The sequence below is a fragment of the Gopherus flavomarginatus genome, chromosome 21 (genome assembly GCF_025201925.1).
Source record: "Gopherus flavomarginatus isolate rGopFla2 chromosome 21, rGopFla2.mat.asm, whole genome shotgun sequence".
Classification (NCBI taxonomy): domain Eukaryota; kingdom Metazoa; phylum Chordata; order Testudines; family Testudinidae; genus Gopherus; species Gopherus flavomarginatus.
The window spans coordinates 20,590,872-20,615,060 of NC_066637.1; positions in this window are offsets into that span (position 1 = coordinate 20,590,872).

A 24,189-nucleotide genomic window follows, 5' to 3' on the forward strand; every position below is an offset into this window, starting at 1 on the left:
ATGTACCCAACACTATGAACAAGTAAAATATGCTACCATTTCTCCATGCTGTCCCTCTGAAAAGCTCTCTTAGTACAGTATATTTCAGTGGTGGAGATGAATGTTGTGTCCTTGTTCTTTTCTTCAAATGTCTCAGGCACCGCCCCTGCAGCTCCGACTGGAGTGCCAGAGGGAGGCCATTGGAACTCGTAGGAGCCGGAGCGGGGTCATGCCATGGCTTCTGAGAGCTGTGTGGTATGGCCCCCAACCCTGAGCCCTGGCTGTAGTGTTGGAGCGGAGCAAGCTCCATATCCCGCTCCTAGTGGGAGCTCGCAGGCTGGCTTAAAACAGCTCGCAGGCTGGATCTGGCCCACAGGCAGTAGTTTGCCCATCCCTGCTCTAACAGAAGCATGGAGCCCCAGACACGCAATTGCCCTGTATTTGCAGACCCAGAAGAAGTGACAGTGAGGGACATGATAGTTTCTTTGAGGACAGTTTACTGTAGGATACAGTGAAAAACAATTCTAGGTTGTTGGTGGCTTCACAGAGAAGCTGCAGACCAAGGAACAGCACTTCTGGGCCTGAGAAACAAGCACTGGGTAGTGGGGTCACATAGTAATGCAGGTTTGGATGCAAAAGGTCACGTTTCTGGATCTGTGTGCTGAGCTCGCCTCGGCCCATCAGCACAAGGACCCCAGAATGAGAGCTGCATGGACAGCAGAGAAACGAGTGGCGACCGCACTCTGGAAGTTTGCAAGGCCTAAGGCCACGTCCAGACTAGGTATTAAAATCGATTTTAGATACGCAACTTCAGCTACGGGAATAACGTAGCTGAAGTCGAATTTCTAAAATCGAGGTACTCACCCGTCTGGACGGCGCGGCATCGATGTCCGCGGCTCTCCGTGTCGATTCCAGAACTCCGTTCGGATTGATGGAGTTCCGGAATCGATGTAAGCGCGCTCGGGGATCGATACATCGCGTCCAGACTAGACGCGATATATCGATCCCCGAGCAATCGATTTTAACCCGCCGATGCCGCGGGTTAGTCTGGACGTGCGCTATGTGTAAGGACCGTGCCCATGCGAAACAGTCGCTATCGGCATCACCTCTTGTTGTGGGCAACCAAAGCGATCCCTTTGCCTCCCTGGCGGCTCCAGGTCTGTTTCTGGTGCCAAAGACAAGGCTGGTACCACCATCAGCACCGACACCAGCAAAACAGCTGGCTCCAGTGTAGCCCTTGTCCCTGACAGCGTTGACGCCTACAAAGGCTATGGCTCCGAAAAGTGCTCTGGCGCCATCTGCTGACTCTCTTCCATATCACACCTCGGCACCATGCTCAACACAGGCCCTGAGGGGTGATTGCCCACAGGAATTCACACAGACTCAGCGAAGGAAGCAGATGCCTGGGGCGGCCAATAGAAAGGAGCGACAGTCTGTGCGTTGTTGGGGCAGCACGTCCGGGTCGTCATCGTCGTGACGTTGTCACTTCAGTGTTCAGCGGCAACTCGGCGGTGGGTCCTTCACTCCCTGTCTTCCTCTTCGGCGGCACTTCAGCGGCAGCTCAATTGGGTTTTTCTTTATTTTTTTTTTTCCGCCGCTTGGGGCAGCAAAAAAGCTGGAGCCGGCCTCACTATATCTGACACTGAATTCTCCACTCCTCAGACAGGAGGTGTCCCAAGTCTCACCCACTTCTCAATCAAGACACTTTTCACGCTCTCCCACAGGGACAGCACCTCCTTTCCTTAGTGATGTCCAGGAGGACAAGAGTGATTATCAAGACTCTCTTGCCCCATCAACATCAGGGCAATTGACATCAACTTACTAGCCTTATCCTGCCGCAGTTCAGGCCCCCAGCTTTTCAGGGGCCTCCACGGATGCAATCATATATTCCCTTTCCCCTAATTAGACATATTGGGACCCCAGGGTCCTGCATAGGGCACGTTTCGATAATCCCCCACTGCTGCAAACGTGTCGGTGTCAATCAATCTCCTCCTCAACAATCTCTCGAGCTCCAGAACCACAGCCTGCACAGATACCACCACTGGAGGAGGAACTGGAAGGAGAACAGGATGAGGAGGTACATCCGGTCCTCCCGTTTTCTTCATCTTCACCTGATGAAGATATCATGCCATCACCTTCCCCCACAGTGGCTGATGATTTTCATCACTTTCAGGAGTTGTTTCATAAAGTGGCTGATGCTGATTCCCTAAACATCCCACTTGAGGTGATCAAGAAACAACAACGTTGACATTCTCCATACCTCCTCAACAACAAAAATTGCCACATCTATTAACGGTGCCCTGCTTGAACCTGCAAACCCTCTTTGGCAGACTCCAGCCTCTATCCCCCCTACATGCAAACGAGTGGATAGGAAATAATATGTACCTGCAAAAAATGCATAGTTTTTATTTTCACAACCTGCGCCAAATTCCCTTAGGATTAATGAGGTGCAAGAGAAGGGACGTCAATGCCAATCCTGATCTGGCTATCCTGACCAAGACTGGAAATGTTTAGATCTCCTGGGCAGAAAATCCTATTCATCTGCTACCCTCCAATTTCGAATTTCCAACTATGAGGCCCTTATGGCCAGATACGATTATAAAAATTATTCTGAGCTGGAGGAACTTTGCTAGGATCTGCCAGAGGAGAAAAGGGAATAGTTCCTGCCCCTCATTTTGGAAGGCCACGTAATAGCCTGCAAGGGCCCTGCAGGCCTCTCTGGACTGTGCTGACATATCTGCCCAATCCATTGCTGCTGTGGTAGTAATGTGACGTGCATCATGGCTGCACCTTTCTGGATTCCCTAAGGAGGTGCAAAATACAGTTGAGGACCTTCTATTCGAGGGACAAAAACTCTTTTCTGAGTGAACGGACAACTCCTTACACTCACTGAAAGACTCCCAAGCCACTCTAAAATCCCTTGGTATGTACACACCACAGCCAAAACAGAGACCAGGGAAATATCAGCTCCCTCCTCAATCTCATCCTCAGCCATACTACCCACAGCACCATCATCACGGACTTCTCAACAGGCACAGACAATCGCCTGCACGAGGGACACTTTCCCAAACACCCTTTAATAAGCAGCAAATTTAAAGGTGGTCAAGCTCCAGAGAACCTCCTGCCTGCTTCAGTTGCCCCTACCATCTGTAATGCCATCTACACACCAACAGTTTGGCAATCGCCTAGCTCCATTTTTTCCATCTTGTATGCTCATTAGTTCGGACAGATGGGTCCTAGAAATAGTAAAGGAAGGTTACTCCATCCCCTTCCTAGCTATACCACCCCACCAACCCCCTTCCCTGTCCCTCTTCAGGGATCCTCTCATGAGCCCGTACTGCATGGAGAGGGCATGGAAACATCATTTTCAACTGGGAGCCATAGAACCAGTCCCTCCACAACACAGAGGACACAGTTTCTACTCTCACTACTTCCTGGCAAGAAAGAAGTCTGGCAGTTGGTGCCCCATCCTAGACCTTCACAATATCAACAAATTTGTCAAACTACAATGTTTTTTTGTTTTTTGTTTTTTTTTTACAGCCAACAAACTTTATTGCCCAGAATTTTCTCCTCTAACTTTTTTTTATTTTATTTTTTATTACAAATTCTACATTTTGCTTTTAAATATAGCCATAGAATGAACACTGGTTACAAGGACCCACTCCCTCACCCCCCCTTGATCACCATATCCACCATCATCCTAGCACTGGGAACAGGGGGGATTGGTTCTCGGCCCTCGACCTACAGGACTTTCATATTGCAGTTTGTGACAGGTTGAACCCCCTCTATCCGGGGTGCCACCTGATGTGCTGGGGTCTCACTGAGCCCACCCATTCCACCAGTCTGGGCTTCCTCACCCTGTCCTTGCTGTGCCAGGCCCTCAAGCCTCCTCTAGCACACACACAGGTAAGGCCACACCCAGCTGCAGACACAGACTGAAATCAGCTGTGGGGGAAGATTCAGCTTGGGGATTTACTTAGCATTCATGTGCACATCTCCTTTGGAGTGTAAACCCAAAATAATATTGTCTTGCGCTGTATAGAGAGATCTGCACAGCGCAAGCTCATAAAAATTTGCCCTCTCCCTCAATGTGGAGATATGCACAGCTTTCCCTCCCCTCCCCCCCCCCCCGATATGAATGGCACAAATGGGTTTTGAAATAAACAGGAAATAAGTTTATTAACTACAAAAAGTAAATTTTAAGTGATTATAAGGCAGGGGTGGGCAAAGATTAAATTGGCCCACAGGCCACATCTGGCCCGCCAGCTGATTTAATTCAGCCCTTGAGCTCCTGCTGGGGATTGGGGTTGATGGCCAATCTGCATGCGTGTGCCTTGGCTCTGCACGGCTCCTGGAAGCAGCGGCATGTCCACCCTTCAGCTCCTATGCATTGGGGCAGCAAAGGGGCTCCGCACGCTGCCCCCACCCCAAGTTCCACTCCTGCAGCTCCCATCGGCCGGGAACTGCGGCCAATGGGAGCTGCAGAGCAGTGCCTGCAGACAGGGCAGCATGCAGACCTGCTTGACCGCTCTTACATGTAGGAGCTGGAGGGGGGACATGCCACTGCTTTTGGGAGCTGTTTGAGTTAAGCACTGCCCAGAGCCTGCACCGCTGAGCCCCCCTCTCCCAGCCCAGAGGCCCCTCCACTTCAGAACCTGCACCCCCAGCCAGAACCCTCAACCCCTCCTGCACCCCAACCCCAATTTCATGAGCATTCATGGCTCACCATACAATTTCCACACCCAGATGTGCCCCTTGGGCCAAAAAGTTTGACCACCCCTGTTATAAGGGACGGCAAACAGAACAAAGCAGATTACTGAGCAAATAAAACAAAACACGCAAACTAAGCTTAATACACTCAAGAAACAGGTTACAAAATGTAATTTCTCACCCTAAACGTTATTTTAAGCTGGTTGCAGGGTTTTTGTACCTTAGAGTTCAATTTATTTCTCTTTACAGACTGAACTCAGCCCTTGCCTTTCCCTTCAGGTGTTTTTAGCCATCTTCCTTCTTGGACAGGGAGGCAATGGAGAAAAGTCCTGATTAAATTACTTCCCAGCCTTAAATAGAGTTTACACAAGGCGGGAGCCCTTTGTTTCCAGTGGAAAAATACCAGCAGAGTCCAAGGTGGTCCTCCGTACCAGGTGACATCATCAAATGACCCTCACTGTCAAAGCAACGTCCCAGGAAGCTCCTCAGGAAGGTGGGAAATTAGTATCTCCAAAGTTCTATTAAAACAACAAGGAATCCAGTGGCACCTGAAAGACTAACAGATTTATTTGGGCTTAAGCTTTCATGGGTAAGAAAACTGTCCTTCTTAAATGGCTCATTCAGGCTGATTGCCTACTGTCTGGTTGGTGTTTCCCCCAAGTACACACAGAGTTGTAACTGGTTTCAAAGCGGTAGCCGTGTTAGTCTGTATCATCAAAAAGAGCAAGGCGTACTTGTGGCACCTTAGAGACTAACAAATTTATTCGGGCATAAGCTTTCATGGGCTAAAACCCACTTCATCGGATGCATGCAGCTGTAATTGTTACATAGTCAATATTCCTAGCTTCAGATGCAGAAACGATACATACATACAGTAGATCATAACCTTTTCAATGATACCTCACATGACCCATCTTGCATAAAACATATCTTAGTTATGTCATATTCATATCATAACAATTGTGATGGGGCAAGGCCAGATGGCTACAGTAAAGTACTGAGGAACAGGCATGTTAGCCCCAGGCTAAACAAATCCCTAGTACCATGGTAACCAAATGGCAGTTGCTCCAGGTTAATCAAGGCACCTGGGGCTAATTAAGATCTTTCTAGAAGGCCGTGGAGATAGCTACATTGATTAGAACACCTGCAGCCAATCAAGGCAGGCTAATCAGGGCACCTGGGTTTAAAAAGGAGCTCACTCCAGTCAGGTGGGGAGGAGCCAGAGGAGAGGAAGCGTGTGTGAGGAGCTGGGAGCAAGAGGTGCAAGGAGCTGAGAGTGAGAGGGTGTGGCCTGGTCTACACTACGCGTTTAAACCGATTTTAGCATTGTTAAACCGATTTAACGCTGTACCCGTCCACACTACGAGGCCCTTTATATCGATATAAAGGGCTCTTTAAATCGGTTTCTGTACTCCTCCCCGATGAGAGGAGTAGCGCTAAAATCGGTATTACCATATCGGATTAGGGTTAGTGTGGCCGCAAATTGATGGTATTGACCTCCAGGTGGTATCCCACAGTGCACCACTGTGACCGCTCTGGACAGCAATCTCAGCTCGGATGCAGTGGCCAGGTAAACAGGAAAAGCCCCGCAAAATTTTGATTTTCATTTCCTGTTTGCCCAGCGTGGAGCTCTGATCAGCACGGGTGGCAATGCAGTCCCAAATCCAAAAAGAGCTCCAGCATGGACTGTATGGGAGATACTGAATCTGATTGCTATATGGGGAGACAAATCTGTGCTATCAAAGCTCCGTTACAGAAGATGAAATGCCAAAGCGTTTGAAAAAAAAATCTACAGGCTACACAGTGCTGCGTGACAAGCGTAACGGGAAGCCAGAGACTCAAATGGACGCTCATGGAGGGAGGGAGGGGGTACTGAGGACTCCAGCTATCCCATAGTCCCCAGCAGTCTCCGAAAAGTATTTGCATTCTTGGCTGAGCTCCCAATGCCTGTAGGTTCAAACACATTGTCCGGCGTGGTTCAGGGAATAGCTTGTCAATTTAACCCCCCCCCCACGTGAAAGAAAAGGGAAAGAAATCATTTCTTGACTTCTTTCAATGTCACCCTATGTCTACTGAATGCTGCCGGTAGATGCGATGCTGCAGCAGTGAAGAGCAGTATCTGCTCCTCTCGTCTCCCTGGTGGCAGACGGTGCAGTAGGACTGGTAAATGTCCTTCTTATCAACCCACGAGTGCTCCTGGCTGGCTTCAAGTGAGGCTGGCCGGGGGCGCCTGGGTGAAAATAGGAATGACTCCCGGTCATTCCCAGTAGATGGTACAGAACGGCTGTGTTTTCATCTTCCTTCCCTTACGTTTGCAGTCTCTTCCCTCTCTCTCATTCCCCATTCCTATCTTCCCATCTTTTCTCCTCCTTCATCTCCTCTCACACACTCTCCTGCTCCGGGACCTGGACTTGATGACTTCTTGAACTCCTTTCCAGTGCTACATTTCTGTGAGTCTACATTTCTAAGATTCCCCCAATGCAAACTCATGCACACTCTCCTTCCACATCCATAAAAATCACACATGGATCCACACAACCTGCTGTCATGACTCTCCCTGCTGCTCACAAAATCACACACACAAACCCCCCTGCCACCTCTCCCCATAACACGAGATCTCTTTCATACATGGATAGTAGGACAGAGTCTCAGCTGGTGGAACTGGTCGTCACTCCATTGTGTTTCAGATCTGGTTCAACGGTTCAGAGTCTGCCCCAGCGGCATGCCTGATATTTATTTAGAAACAAAACAAACCCAAGCATTTAAATAATTCAGAGCCAGTGAGTTTTGTGCCCGGTGAGTTTACTGAAAGGCACATGCTATACCTGTCACTCTATTGTCTCCTTTTTCCTCTTAGTGTTAGTTACACTCACCATTGTCTCTTACATTAGATAGTGAGCTCTTCAGGACAGGGATCATATCTTGGGTTTGTAAAAAGCAGAGTCCAGGTGTACACATACAGACTCTCCTCACCCCAATCCGCATCCGTGATTCCATGTATATATCACACACATTTCTCCCTCCCCAGTCCGTATATACTAGTCATGCTCACCTCCCTAATGCAATTAGCTTCCCCTCCTCTACTCTTATGGACTTTAAGGTCAGAAGGGACCATCTTGATCATCTAGTCTGACCTGCACATTACAGGTCACAGAATCTCACCCACCCACTCCTGTAATAGACCCATAACTTCTGGCTGAGTTACTGGAGTTCTTAAATCATGATTTAAAGACTTCAAGTTACTGAGAATCCATCATTTATACTACGGACGCCCCCTGGGTTATGCAAACCTGACTTATGCAAATCTGCACTTACGGGAAAAGTTCTGTAAGCTAGATATAGTTTTGTTTGTTTGTTTTGTTTTTTTGTGTAGCAGTTGGATATACATTTCCGACTTATGCAAAATTTGAGTTACACAAGGCATTCCGGAACGGAACACTTGCGTAAGTGGGGAGCATCTGTAGTTTATACCAGCAATTGACCCATGACTCATGCTACAGAGGAAGGAGGGGAAAAACAGGGTCTCTGCCAGTCTGTCCCAGGAAAATTCTTTTTCTATCCCAAATATGGTGACAAGTTAGCCCCTGAGCATGTGGGCAAGACCCACCAGCCAGACACCTGGGAAAGAATTCTCTATAGAACTCAGAGCCTTCCCCACCTAGTGTCTCATCACCAGCCATTGGAGATATTTGCTGCTAGCAGTCACCAATGGGCTACATGCCATTCTAGACAGTCTCATCATACCATCCCCTCCATAAACTTATCAAGCTCAGTCTTGAAGCCAGTTAGGTTTTTTGCTCCCACTGCTTCCCATGGGAGGCTGCTCCAAAACTTCACTCCTCTGATGGTTAGAGATCTTTGTCTAATTGCAAGGCTAAACTTGTTAATGCCCAGTTTATATCCATTTGTTCTGGCATCCACATTGGTATTTAACTTAAATAACATTCCCTCTCCCTGGTATTTGTCCCTCTGATGTATTTATAGAAAGAGAGCAATCATATCTCCCCTCAGCCTTTGTTTGGTTAGGCTAAACAGGCCAAGCTCTTTGAGTCTCCTCTCATAAGGTAGGTTTCTCCATTCCTCAGATCATCCTAGTAGCTAAGGGTAGCATAAAATCCCTCCTTTTCCTGTAAAGGGTTAAGAAGCTCAAATAACTGGTTGGCACCTGACCAAAAGGACCAATAAGGGGAGAAGATACTTTCAAATCTGTGGTGGAAGGATTTTTCTTTAAAGAAAAGAAAGGTAAAAGAAAAAAAACTTCTAGGCGAGATTAGCATACCAGCTACTCTCGCAGACAACAGATTCAAAACACAGAGGATGTTCACCTGGGCAAAAGTTAGTACACAAAAGAATTCCCAATTTGATTATTCCTCTAATTGCACAAAGGCAAAGGCAAAAAAGGAAAATAAACATAAACCTATTTATTCTTTTCTAAAACTTACTACTCTAATCAGAGGCTGGTTCCTTGATCTTTTCCACTCCGGCTGAAACTGAAACTGACTAAGACAAAGGGAACTTCCCTCCTTCCTTTTGAAACATCCGGTCCTCCCATTGGTTCCTCTGGTCAGGTGTCAGCTAGGCTCGGTGAACTTCTTAACCTTTTACAGGAAAAGAGGCATTAACCCTTAACTATCTGTTTATGACAAGGGTTAAGAAGCTCAAATAACTGGTTGGCACCTGACCAAAATGACCAATAAGGGGAGAAGATACTTTCAAATCTGTGGGGGAAGGTTTTTGCTTTGTGTTCTGTGTTGTTGTTCTCTCTGAGACAAAGAGAGAAACCAAGCAAGTAATCCAGCTCTTACTGAAATGATACATCTATTATTACAGAAATAGTAAGTAATAGCAAGGAAATGCATTAGATTATCTTTTGTTTTAGCTTGTGACTTTTCCCTGTGCTAAGAGGGAGGTTTATTCCTGTTTTTTTGTAACTTTAAAGTTTTGCCTAGAGGGGAATCCTCTGTGTTTTAAATCTTATTATCTGTAAAATTACCTTCCATCCGGATTTTACAGAGGTGCTTCTTTTACTTTTTTCTTTATAATAAAGTTCTATTTTTAAGAATCTGATTGGGGTTTAGTGTCCTAAAAACACAAGGGTCTGGTCTGTGCTCACCTTGGTTACCTATTTGGTTAGTAGATTATTCTCAAACCTCCCCAGGAAAAGGGGTGAAGGGGCTTGGGGGGATATTTACTCTTGGGCTTGCAATTTCCTGTGCCAGTTTCTTTAATGTTCTTGGATGGAGATTATATGGGCCGCGATTTACTCCCATTGAGCTGTTTGAATTTGACTTCCACCTTGAATGTGGTAATTCCTAATTCCATATGCTCGTTCCCGTTAGCCACCCTGCCACTGCCCCCAAGCTCCTCATTAGCCGTATTAAAAACCGAGACAAAGTATTTGTTTAGGCGTTGGGCCAGGCCTAGATTGTCTTTAGTCTCCACCTCATCCTCAGTGCTTAACGGTCCCACTTCTTCTGTCCTAGTTTTCTTTTTATTTATATGGCTATAGAACCTTTTACTATTGGTTTTAATTTCTTTTGCAAGGTCCAACTCTGCTTGGTTTTTGGCAGTTCTCACTTTTCTGCTACACTTTCTGACCTCCAAGAAGTAGCTTTCCTTGCTGATCTATGCCATCTTCCATTCCCAGCAGGCTTTTTGCTTTCCCTTAATCACCTGTTTGAGATTAGGGCCGGCTTTAGGCCAATTCCACCAATTCCCCTGAATCGGGCCCTGCACCCAGTAAGAATCTCTTCTCTGGCTAGAGGCGCCTTTTAAAATTTTACTCACCTGGCAGTGCTCCGGGTCTTCCACGGCACTTCGGCGGCAGGTCCTTCAGTGCCACCGAAGACCTGGAGTGAGTGAAGGACCCGCCGCCGAAGACTCAGCGCACCGCCCAGTGAGTACAAGCCCTATGTGTTTTTTTACATGTTTTTTTTTTATAGTCATCCCTGCCGGGGCCCCATCAAAACTGTTCGAATTGGGCCCCGCACTTCCTAAAGCCGGCCCTGTTTGAGATGCTTGCTCATCCAACTTGGTCTGCAACCCTTCCCTATGCATTTATTCCCCTTGCTTGGGATGCAGGCTTCAGATAATTTCTGCAACTTTGACTTAAAGTAATTCCTAGTCTCCTCCACATTCAGATCCTTGAGTTCTTCACTCCAGTCCACGTCCCTCACCAATTCCCTTCTTTTTTTCAAATTTTCCCTTTTGAAATCAAGGACCCTAATTGCAGATCTATTTTTGTTTGTCCTTCCATTTAGTTTAAACTGAATTAACTCATAATCACTCGAACCAAGATTGCCCCCTACAACCAGTTCTTCTATGAGGTCCTCACTGCTTACCAATACCAAATCTAAAATGGCATCACCTCTTGTTGTTTCAGCAACTATTTGGTGAAGAAATTTGTCAGCTATCACATCCAGGAATATCTGGGCCCTACTACTGTGTGTAGCATTTGTCCTCTAACCTATTTCTGGGACATTAAAATCTCCCATAATCCCACAATTCCCAGTAGTAGTTATTTAATTACAAACATTAAAGAGGTCTCGATCCATAACCAAATCAGATCCTCAGAGTCTGCAGCAAACCCCAATCACTATCCTAGGGGAGCCTCTGTTAGATTTTTTCCCCAGAGTGATTTTGATCCTGGCTCTGCCTGCGCTCCACCCCGAGGCCCCGCCCCTGCTGGGCCTCTTCCCCCTGAGTCCTTGCCCACCACTTGCTCCTCCTCGCTCTCTCCTCTCCGCCCCCTGCCCACTCCCCCCATGCCCATTGCTCCCTTCTGTCCACCTTTAAAAATAAATGATAGGGCCATGGCCCCCTGACCCCCCCCCATTCCAGCGCCCCTGTTGCCAGGATCTGCTGACCTGGTGGTGTCAGTTCAACACTGCTGACCAGACACTAAAAGTCCAGTTAAAGGAGTAACCACAATCAACCTCCCTGCCAGGAGGGCGGGAAGAGCAGCTGCTGCTGCCTGCAGGAGCTGCAGCTCAGTGAGAGAGAGAGAACTGGCTCCCAAGGACCCAGCTCTGGCAGAGAGAGGCAGGCACCGGCTCCACGCCACCCATGGAAAGGGGGGATCCTGTCTATCTCCTCTTATGCCTGCTGAGCTTGCTCCCGGCTCCTGCCTCAGTCTTGGGACCAACCCTGCCCTCAACCCTGCTGTGCTCTCGCCGCCAGCCCCTGCCTTGCTTCGGGGACCGATCCGGGCAGCCCCCGGCTAGCCCAGTCCTGCCAGTGCCCCTCATTCCTGACCTGCAGCCCCCTGCCAGCCCAGCCCTGTGTCCCTCCCCCCCACACAGAAATTAAGGACTTGTGATAGATGAAGGCACCCCCCCCACACAAAAAAACCCACCCAAACAAAAAAAAACCCACCCTCCTCAGCGCAGTGAGAAGAGCATTAGACATTACTTTTCTGTTGTAACTGGAAGTTTGTGCATTTTATCCTCTGTGCACATATTGAAATTTCAAGTATTTTAATTCTAATTCTATTCTGGTAGATCTATATAATATAGAGTTTTGTTGTATAATGTTACTATTATGTAGAGCTTGTTACCATGACCAGAAATCTTTGATTTTTGGATGTCAAAGAAATTAAACATTAGTCTTATTTATCAGATTAAGACATTATTTAATAATAAATGTACTTAAGGTCTGGCTTTAGAAAGAGCCATGCACTGAGTGATCAAAAATTGTATAGGGTTATGAAAGACCAAACTACACTCATTTATGAGGGAAAGTTTCATGTAAGTTTATGCTTGTATTTCTTGGAAGTGGATAGCTGGTCCACAGGATTAACTATTCTTGTTTGTCAGGAAGGAAGTATATGGACATACAAAAGCAAAGCACACAGTGACTTCATTCACTTTGCTTAAATCCCTGGCTGGGGGGAAGGTGGAAAGATCAAGTGATGAGGAAGGGGGGACCAGGGAGAGCAGCGAGTGGCAGGATGGGGGGTGTTTCTAGCACTCCTGCTGTAATGTCTCATGGGGCCCACAAATAAATTTGGCACCAGGTGCACAAAAGGTTAATCTGGCCCTGATTAGGTACAGTCATTCTACTGCCAGTACTGCTTACCTGACTTCTAGCTTCACTGGTATCAGCACTATCTTTCCTCTTACTGTCCATTCTCCTACCCACTGCTGTTCCTTTCTCCATTGCTGTGTCCTTTCTTACTTGATTTTCTTCCCAGTCAACATTAGAATCAGGTGTGGAGATTACATGAGCATCTCCCAATCATCCTCCCAAATTCCTAGTTCAAAGCTCTTTTAACCAGTTGTGCCAACCCTCATGGGAGAAATCTATTTCCCTCCCTCCTCCAGTGGAGTCCATCCCATGAGAACAGTTCTCTGTCCATCAGTACCTCCCAGTGGTCAAACATCCCAAAGCTGCCCTCATAGCACCACTGCTTGGGGCATCTGTCGATCATCATAATCTTACTTCATCTTTGTTCTCCTTCTCTAGGGATCTCCCACTGAAGATCACCTGAGCTGCCATTTTTTTAAGCATCTTCCCTGGCCTGCCATAGTCTCCCTTGATACATTCCAGTGAGAATCTAGCTGTATCATTTCTTCTCACATCATAGGCGCTGACTTCTACTGGCGCCAGTGGATGCTCGACCCCCCTCTGCCCTGGCCCTGCCCTGACTCCACCCCTGTCCCACCCCCTCCCTGCCCCTATTCGACTCCTTCCCCAAATCCCGGCCCCGGCCCCATCTCTTCCCCGCCTTCTCCCCTGAGCGTGCTGCGTTCCCGCTCCTCCCGCCTCCCTCCCAGAGCTTGCTACAGCTGTTTGGCGGCAGCAAGTGCTGGGAGGAAGGGAGGAGCAGAAATGCAGCGCACTCAGGAGGAGGCAGAGGAGGAGGTGAAGTGAGGCAGGGGGGCAGGGCGGGGAGCTTGGCTGCCGGTGGGTGCAGAGCACCCACTAATTTTTCCCCATGGGAGCTCTAGCCCCAGAGCACCCACGGAGTCAGTGCCTGTGTCTCAAATGAAGGACAATTAGTGGATTCTTTCCTGCTCCCATTAAGCTCCTCTTCAGCCTCAGGTCCACAGACAAGGTCAACTCTCAGACTGCTGCACTGGGCAGCACAGTATGGGGAGGAGGTGAGCAGCCCTCAGTGGTGAAAGAACAGGTTAAGGACTGTTTAGAAAAGCTGGATGTGCACAAGTCCCTGAGTCTGGAACTAATGCATCCGAGGGTGCTGACAGAGTTGGCTGATGTGATTGTAGAGCCATTATCTTTGAAAACTCGTGGTGATCAGGGGAGGTCCTGGATGATTGGAAAAAGGCTAATGTAGTGCCCATCTCTAAAAAAGGGAAGAAGGAGAATCTGGAAAGCTACAGACCTCATCTCAGTCCCCAGAAAAATCAAGAACCAGGTCCTCAAGAAATCCATTTTGAAGCACTTGAAGGAGAGGAAGTTGATCAGGAACAGTCAACATGGATTCACCAAGGGCAAGTCATGCCTGACCAACCTGATTGCCAGGGGCGGCTCTAGGTATTTTGCCGCCCCAAGCACAGCAGGCAGGCTGCCTTCCGCAGCTTGCCTGCAGGAGGTCCCCGGTCCCGCGGATTCAGCAGCACGCCTGTGAGAGGTCCGCTGAAGCCGCAGGACCAGCGGACTCTCCACAGGCATACTGCCGAAGACAACCTGCCTGCTGCCCTTGTGGCGACTGGCAGAGTGCCCCCCGCAGCTTGCCGCTCCAGGCACACACTTGGTGTGCTGGTGCCTGGAGCCGCCCCTGCTGATTGTCTTCTATGGCTCTGTGGATATGGGGAAAGTGGTGGATGTGATATACCTTGACTTTAGCAAAGCTTTTGATATGGTCTCCCACAGTATTCTTGCCAGCAAGTTAAAGAAGTATGGGCTGGATGAATGGACTATAAGGTGGATAGAAAGTTGGCTAGATCGTCAAGCGTAATGGGTAGTGATCAACAGCTCGATGTCTAGTTGGCAGCAGGTATCAGGCAGAATACCCCAGCAGTCAGCCCTGGGTCTGGTTTTGTTCAATGTCTTCATTAATGATCTGGATGATGGGATGAATTGCACCCTCAGCAAGTTAACGGATGACACTAAGCTGGGAGGAGAGGTAGATAAGCTGGACAGTAGGGATAGGGTCCAGAGTGACCTAGACAAATTGGAGGATTGTGCCAAAAGAAATCTCATGAGGTTCAACAAGGACAAGTGCAGAGTCCTGCACTTAGGACAGAAGAATCCCATTCACTGCTACAGTCTGGGGACGGACCGGCTAAGCAGCAGTTCCACAGAAAAGAACCTGGGGATTCCAGTGGATGAGAAGCTGGATATGAGTCAGCAGTGTGCACTTGTTGCCAAGGCTAAAGGCATATTGGGCTGCATTAGTAGGAGCATTGCCAGCAGATCGAGGGAAGTGATTATTCCTCTATTCGGCACTGGTGAGGCCACATCTGGAGTATTGCATCTAGTTTTGGGCCCCCCCACTACAGAAAGGATGTGAACAAATTGGAGAGAGTCCAGCGGAGGTCAACAAAAATGATCATTGGGCTGGAGCACTTGACTTACGAGGAGAAGCTGAGGGAACTGGGCTTACTTAGTCTGCAGAAGAGAAGAATGAGGGGGGATTTGATAGCAGCCTTCAACTACCTGAAACGGGGAGGGGTTCCAAAGAGGATGGAGCTTGGCTGTTCTCAGTGGTGGCAGATGACAGAACAAGAAGCAACGGTCTTAAGTTGCAGTGGGGGAGGTCTAGGTTAGATATTAGGAAAACCTAAAAGGATAGTGAAGCACTGGAATGGGTTCCCTAGGGAGGTGGTGGAATCTCCTTCCTTAGAGGTTTTTAAGGTCAGGCTTGACAAAGCCCTGGCTGGGATGATTTAGTTGGGGATTGGTCCTGCTTTGAGCAGGGGGTTGGACTAGACACCTCCTGAGGTCCCTTCCCACACTGATAGTCTGTGGTTCTATGATCCCAGAGCTTCGCTCCTGGCAGACAACACACCCTTCTGTTCTCCACATCAGCTGTCGCCCACTTGCCCTTGAATCCCTTCCCTTTACTTTCTCTCCCCATTCCCCATTGTGCTCTCTGCGCTCCTCCTCTGCCAACCCTCCATTACCCCCAGTGCTGCTCCTGTGGAACTCACTGCTTCAGGAATGGGCAAGACAGCTTCAGAAAGCATTAGGTGTTTGTACAACTCAGACTAGCATCAGCACTCGCTGGGAAGAAATACAAGGGCTTTCAGGTCTTGCGCGATACAGCATGAACAGATTGCTGTTCGGGGACAGGGAGAAATCACTCACACACACACCCCACATACAAGTAGCAGTAGACCAGATGCATTTTGGGGATTTTTCACATTTTTCTTAAATACCCAATATGTGCCCCTGTGGGAGGCTGGGTATTGGAGTAGCTGGAACATTGATTTGTCCCAGTGAAAGAGGAGGAGGGAATAGCAGGATAAGCAAGCCACTGAGCAGGAAGTGGGGACAGCAGACTAACTGAGCCATCGGTTCTTTCCAATAGGACAATTTCTATTATTAGAGCTGCTGTGTTCACAGGGATTCCTATAGAGTCTGAGTGCAGAATTTCAGCAGCCAGCAGGTGGCAGCAAGGTTTAACCCCGCATGAGACATTGTTTAGGAAGAGATGTTGTTAATAATGAGGTTGTTTTTCTTAGCCATGAAGCACTTCAATTTGTTGATTAGATGGAGGACTTGCTAATCTGACCTTCTGCTGAGAGGATCATGTTAAAATAGGGTTAGGAATCTCCTTAGCTAAAGTCCTTAATTGGAACCAGCACTGATTTCCTTCTTTGTGGGGCAAGGCACAAACAGGTGCAAGATGGCAGCATGGTGTATGGGCTGGGGCCTGGCTTGAAAAATCAAATTGCCCAGGATGAGTAGGAATCTTTCCCAGGTGGGAACCAGCAACTTCTGCTTAATATGATCTCTAATTTAAACCAAGTTTTTTCCCCTTGTGATCGCAAGGAAAAACATCTACATGTGAATTGACTGTATCCAATTCCCCTGATTTGCCTGAGTCTGCAGACAGATACATCAGCAGCTGCTCAGGTACCTCTACTGCTGCTCAGAACTTTGCCAAGCTACAGCAAAATGAAAACTGACTGAACGTTTTGTCGGTTTCACTGCTGCTCTTCAGAACCCTGTAGACTGAAGAACTCAAGAACTGAGAGGCTGGGGGAGAAGGGGTGGTAAAACAGGAGAGACACCTACACACATTTTTGGCAGCCAAACAGTGGCAGGAGGGTTAGAATACCAGATATCCACCACCCATCCAAAAGTGTTGCAACCTTCACCAGACATGGATGGAAATGAACCATCCTGGACGTTGTTCCTGTCTGAGTATTTCTATTTCCAGCTCAGCCACTGGCTATGGGGTGACTTTGGATAAATCATTGCCTGTGATGCTCCTCAGGGTAACCAGACTAACCACTACCTGCCCTTAGCATGAGGCAGTATGGTCTGTGCTTCCTGGGAGCAGCTGCCTGAAACCGCCACTCTCTGCATCACCGGCACTGGCTTCCAGGCCTCTGCAGGTCTTGCTTGGTCTGCACAAGTAATGACTGGCACCCACCATCCCCTGAGTCCTCAGAGCATTCCCTACAGTGTCCAGACCCTTATCCACTGAACACTCCCAGAATTACCAGGCCTGGCTGTTCCCAAGGGAGCAGCTTGTGAGATTCAGCTCAGGCTCAGCACGTTGCTTAACACCACAGCACTGAGACATATTTGTAGTCAAAACAAGGATATGCTAATTACCAAAGAGCAGAGTTATAAGTGAGTGAATGAGAATATTGGAAACAAATGGTTACATACAAAACAAAATCATAATATGCTTTCTAGAGACTAAACTTAACTAACAGGCTGACTTTCTGTTTAGAGAAGTTTATCTCACCCAGAATTCTGTTCAGAACTTTCGAACAAGCCTGACTGAGACCCCCTTTGTCATGAAGCATAGCCTCAGTGATCTTCTCTGCTCTCCCCTTCAAATATAGTCGAGCAAACTAGGATCTTCCATCTCAGTTCTCGCAGATCTTCTTCCCCCCACTGTTTTGCTCTCTCTATTAGGTCCTCTCTCCGAAGTTCTTATCATCCTTCATTTGCATTCCGTTCACACTGGTGATGAGAAACTTATTGTGAATTAGACAATACTCAATTTACATGTCAACAGATAGATGAAGAAACATCTCCTATCTGACACAAAACCTAGTTTTCACCTCTACTGGTGCCCAATCCCTACAGACTTTAAGAACATATGTTCAGTATGTAGACAGAACTCCTGACACAGGATCTTTACATACCTCTCACAATGATTTTGATGACCAAAGGGACACAGGTTTTATTCAGACTTCATATGATACTCTAGTGAACTAGAAGTGACACACCAAACTCATGTGATGTCTGTGTCCCCGCTGCACTCTCTTGCCAGCTGGCATTAAGAGATTCTTGGGTCTCATGTCCCTTAACTGTGCCTCAGTGTCCCCCTGTAAAATGGGGCTGATGCTACTGACTCCCTTTGTAATACACGTTGAGAGCTCCTGGTGAAAAGAGCTGTGTAAGAGCTGGGTGTTTTTATTATTATGAAATCAATTCTGCTTCTGTGCAGTGGTAACAACTAGACTACCCTCAAGAGATCCCCCTACATCCCATTACGTTCACAAACACTTTGACCTAGACACTTTGCCTCACTAAGGAGAGAAGGGAAACCTGGAAGTATGGGAACGGCGTCTCTGAGCCATGAGGCAAGACCGAGTGAATGAGGCACAGCCGGTATCACTGAGCCCTAAGCACCCAACAAAAACATAAATTACACCAAAAAACTAAAAGTGACGTCTTCAGAGTGGGAGGGTTCAGCCATGCCTGCTGTCTTCATTCTGGGTCTAATATTGCAGGACCCTGGATCCTCGTTTGCTCCTGACTCACAAACCCCAGTTCTGTTGTAATGTCCAGTGGCCACATTCCCCTGAGGCACTCCAGAGCACAGGACTGTAAAAGGGGAGAAGAAAATGATGTGGCTGGGCTGGGAAAGCAGATTCAGGAAAGCTGAAGAGAAGTGGATGGTCTCTTCCAGCTCAGTTCTCCCAGATCTTTGAGGCTTGCCAGCTTTACAAGAGACAGAGGAGAATTTCCTTGAACATGCTTAGATCACATGTAGAATCCCAGACACAGATTGCAAACTCCCTGCAACTGAGCTATGAGGGTCTCTAGTGGGAAAGCAAGACAGTGCTCAAGGCAGCCCCACATTGTGAAGGTCAGGTGAGATGAGTCCAAGCACCAAGAGCAAACAGTATTTAGATTCCCTTTCCTTTCCCCATTCTCACAGTCATAGCAATGGGGGACTGGGCAGGACCTCGAGAGAGGTCATCTAGTCCAGTCCCCTGCACTGAGGCAGGACTAAGTATTATCTAGACCATCCCAGATAAGTGTTTGTCTAACCTGCTCTTAAAAAGCGCCAGTGACAGAGATTCTACAACCTACCTAGGTATTTATTCCATTGCTCAACTACCTATATAGTTTAACCTAAATCTCCCTTGCTGCAAATTGAGACCATGACTTTTTGTGCTGACCTCTGTGGATAAGGAAAACAATTTATCCCCCTCCTCTTTATACCAACCTGTTACATGGTGACTGGTATCACGTGCCCCTCAATCTTCCTTTCTTCAGTCTACACAAATCCAATTTTTTCAATCTTTTCTTGTAGGTCATGTTTTCTAGACCTCTACTCATTTTTATTGCTCTCCTCTGGACTGTCTCCAATTTGTCCATGAAGTGTAATGCCCAGAACTGGACACAATACTCCACTTGAGGCCTTTTTAGTCCTGAGTAGCGTAGAAGAATTACGTCTTGTGTCTTGCTTACAACACTTCTGCTAATACAATCCAGAAAGCTGTTCGCTTTTTTTGCAAGAATGTTACATTGTCAACTCTCATTTACTTTGTGATCCACTATAACCCCTGGAGGCTTTTCTGAAGTACTCCCTCCTAGGCAGTCATTGCCCATTTTGTATTTGTTCAATTGATTGTTCCTTCCTAAGTGTAGTATATTGCATTTCTCCTTATTGAATTTCATCCTATTTATTTCTGACTATTTCGCCAGTTTGTCAAGATCATTTTGAATTCTAATCCTGTCGTCCAAAGCTAGGAAACTTGCAACCCCTCCCAGCTTGCTAGTATTTGCAAAATTTATGAGTGTACTTGCTCTGCCATTATCCCATTTTATGTGCCATTCCAGATTAATTGTGAAACATTGATAACCAGTCTCTGAGTAACATTTTCCAGACATTTGTACACCCAGCTTCTAGTAGAGTCATCTAGGTTGTATTTCCCTAGTTTGTTTATGAGACAGTCATGTAAGACAGTATCAAAAGCCATGCTAAAGTTGAGCTAATGCACATCTACTGCTTCCCTCCATCCACAAGGCTTGTTACCCTGTCAAAGAAGGCTACTGGATTGGTTTGACATGATTTGTTTCTGACAAATCCATGCTGACTGTTACTTAGCACCTTATTATCTTCTAGGTGCTTACAAATTGATTGTTTGATAATTTGCTCCATTAGCTTTCTGGGTACCAAAGATAAGTCAACTGTCTATAATTCCCTGGTTTGTCTTTTTTATAGCTAGGTACTCTATTTGCCCTTTTCCAGTCTTCCCATCCACCATGAGTTCTGAAAGATAAGCACTGATGGCTCAGAGAGCTCTTCAGCCAGTTCCTTAAGTATTTTAGGATGTTATTTCATCAGGCCCTGCCAATGTGAAGACATCTAACTGATCTAAGTAACTTTTTACTTGTTCTTTCCCTATTTTAGCCTCAGATCTTACCCCATTTACACTGACGGTCACTATGTTAGTCATTTGATCACAGCTCTCCTTTTTGGTGAAAACTGAAATAAAAAAGGCATTAAATACTGCAGCCATTGTTGGGTTTTCTGTTATTGTCTTTCCCTCTATTAGGATATAGGTATTCAGGCCTGTCTGCAAAGGCCTATGCTTTAAGAATGTAGGTGTTTCCTTATCACTTAGCTAGTTATAGAGGTATAAAAGAAAGAATCAAAATCACTGTCTGCTGATGTAATGGCCTTCTCTTACTGTGACAGTCTGAGGCCTGGTTCTTAGGCTAAGACCTTTGGCTAAGCAGCAGGGGCAGCCATAAGCTGGGAAGTGTCTGGTCACATCCTCACCTCCCAAACCAGTCACATTGAAATAAGGTGCTACTGGGCTGTTAGGAATACAATCCTGTCCTGTTATTCCTGTCAGCTCTAGAGAAAGGGAAGAGCCTAGAAAATGTAAAAGGAAACTTAGTTTGATAGTATCCTGTCTGGCAAGAACTCACTTATCAATAGCTGGGATGTGAAATCCTGTGAGGGTTTCTGTCTGCTGTATAATTAATTTTGTTGGATGTAAACCAATTAAGGTGGTGGGATTTATTGGTTAAATAACCATGTTACAATATGTTAGGATTGGTTAGTTAAATTTCAGTAAAATGATTGGTTAAGGTGTAGCTAAGCAAAACTCAAGTTTTACTATATAGTCTGCAGTCAATCAGGAAGTAAGGGAGGGCGGAATGGGAACATGGACTGGGGTGGGGGAATTGGGATCATGGTTTGCTAAGGGGGCAATGGGAACAGGAACAGGGACACAGGCGAGGCTCTGTGGTGTCAGAGCTGGGAAGGGGGACACTGAGGAAGGAAACTGGAATCATGCTTGCTGGAAGTTCACCCCAATAAACATTGAATTGTTTGCGCCTTTGGACTTCAGGTATTGTTGGTCTCTGTTCATTCGAGAAGGACCAGGGAAGTGAGAGGGTGAAGGAACAGGCCCTGTAACACCCTCCCTGTTGAGTAATGGGCCTGTCCTGTCCTGGGCCTTCCTCTGGCTTCGAATGTATTTGTAAAATGTTTTCCTGTTACCCTGTATGTCCCTACCTAGTTTAATCTCATTTTTGTGGCTTGACCGTTCTACTTTTGTCCCTACATGTGTATGGTGTTGTTTTTTTAACATTCTTATATATAATTTGACTTAGGTTCCACTTTTTGTATGACTCTTTTATTTTTAGATTCAGATGACTGAAGATCGCCTGGTTAAACCAGGGTGGTCTCTTACCGTGCTTCCTTTCTTATGCATTGGGATTGTTTGTTCTTGTGCCTTTAGTGCTGTCTCTCTAAAATACTGCCAATAATCAACCAACCAAACAAACAAAAAAGAAACCTGCCAATGGCCAATAACATTGCACCATTTCCAGAGAAGTAAAAATGAAAACCAAATCACACTTGCTTTCCCTTGTTTCCCCTCTTATCTGCCAGCCAGGCCTCTTCCACTGAGCTGAAAGAATGTAACATTGGCCTGCAAGGTCAAACCATCCTGGGAAGCGGGGCACTGAGAACTGGGCTAGGTCCAGGCCAGGGGCGTGTGCTCAGCATAGCTGGTGAGTGACAGGCTGAGTTCTTTCTTACAGACTGAAAGGCTGTGACTGAGGATGCAGGCCAGTGAGAGGCAGGCCCTTGGATTACAGAAATAGGCAAAGATCAGAGCTGTGTATGATTGTGCTATGGAAACAATGTGCCCTGAGTCACAAAGGCTGGCATGAAAGCTATAAACACAGCTCCAGTGCTGCCAACCCCAAGCATTCAAAGCATGGTGTGTCAGCCCCCCCCCCAACATAGCTAGGACTAGAAAGCACAAGGTTTTTTTTTAAATAATAAATGTGTGGGTCTTTTTAATGGCTGCTGGGTTCTGAGCTCCCATGCTCCATTCAGGTCATGTTTTCAGGCTTTTTTCCAGCACCACGAGGGCTAGGAACTTACCGTTAAAAAAAAATATGAGCTGAGATTCTCACCTAATCCCATGACTCCAGGAGCTGGGGCTTTAATATAAATGCACAAGAACTGGCAGTGCTGCAACTGTTAGGAAAGCTCCTGAGAAGTGGGTTTTGCAGTGTGGAGCAATGGGGTAATGTCTCCCACTGCCTGGCTGCCTGTTTGCTGCTAGCTGGCGCCTGTGTTTCTGTCAGATGGTGACTGATCACCCCATTCTATCAACACATCCAGCACGAAAGAGTGCTCGATGGCACAAGATGAGGGAACAGGATGTACAACATTCTGGGGCCCTGCAGCCTTGTTTAACGTGCCAATGCCTGAATGGTGAGACTCCTGGCTGAGGAAACTGTGTGAGCTGCAGATCTTTTTCAGAAGCTTCTGCAAGACTGTTGGCCTGTCCCGACAGCAGAGGGGATTCAGCATTAACATGCTCACAGGTAATTAGCATTCAGGCCTGTAGGGGATCCAGAAATGTAACTGTCCAAGGCTGTCAAATGCCTAGTGTGGGGCATGGCGCTGTGCTGCTGTTCTCTTCAGTCTGCACCTTTAAACGTGAGCTATGTGCCTGGCTGGGAGGATTTTTTACAGTGGAAGAGATGCACTGTGCATCTGTCCCAGGGAGAGTTGATATTTGTTCTTTGTTTTTCCTCACTCTCACCTGGGGTGGCAGGTGTTTGGCTGGTTGTAGCTGACAGACACAGCACCTACCACAATGAGGCCCTAGCTTCAGAGGTGGATTTACCATGAAACAAATGACAGGGAGGCCCCCAAAATGCAGGACAAATCTCATCTGACAACAGCAGGGCTCAGGCAGGCATGCAGGCTGCCTGCATGCTGTGGCCAGTGGCCGCATGCCACTCCAGGAAGTGGCTGGCTGCTGGCACGCCTTCGGAAGAGAGAAAGAGTGTGTGTGTGTCTCCCGCTCAGGACCGGTGCCAGTGTTTTTGGCACCCTAGGTGCACGGCCGTTTCGCCACCCCGCACGCTGCTCCCGCGCCTCTGGTGGACCTGCCGCAGGCGTTCCTGTGGAAGGTCCGCTGGTCCCACGGCTCCGGTGGAGCTGCTGCAGGTGGAGCTGTGGCAGGTCCACCGGAGCTGCCTGCTGCCCCCCCGGCAAAATGCCAACCCCCAATAATCCTGGCGCCCTAGGCGATTGCCTAGGTCGCCTAAATGGAAGCACTGGCCCTGCTCCCGCTGTCCGTCCACGTGTTGCTCCCGCCCCGTGCACCAACTCCGCAGCTCCCATTGGCTGGCAACTGCAGCCAATGGGAGCTGTGGTGGCAGCACCTGTGGGTAGCAGTGCGCAGAGATCCCCTGCCCGAGCCCCTGCCTAGGAGCTGCTGCCAGAGGGGTGTGCTGGTCATTTTGGGAGCTGCACTGCCCAAGGTAAGCGCCAACCCCGACTCCCTCCCATACTCCAACCCCATGGCCCAGCCCAGAGCCCAAACTCTGCACCCAAACTCCCACCCAGAGCTTGCAACCCTCACCCCCTCCCACATCCCAATCCCTTGCCCCAGCCCAGAGCCTGCACCCCAACTTCCTCCGAGTCTGCACCCATCCCCATACCCCAACCTCCTGCCCCAGCCGGGAGCCTGCACTCAAACTCCCCCCCAGAGCCTGCACCCCTCACCTCCTCCTGCAGCCCAACCCCCTGGCCCAGCCCAGAGCTTGCACCCAAACTCCCTCCCAGACCCTGAC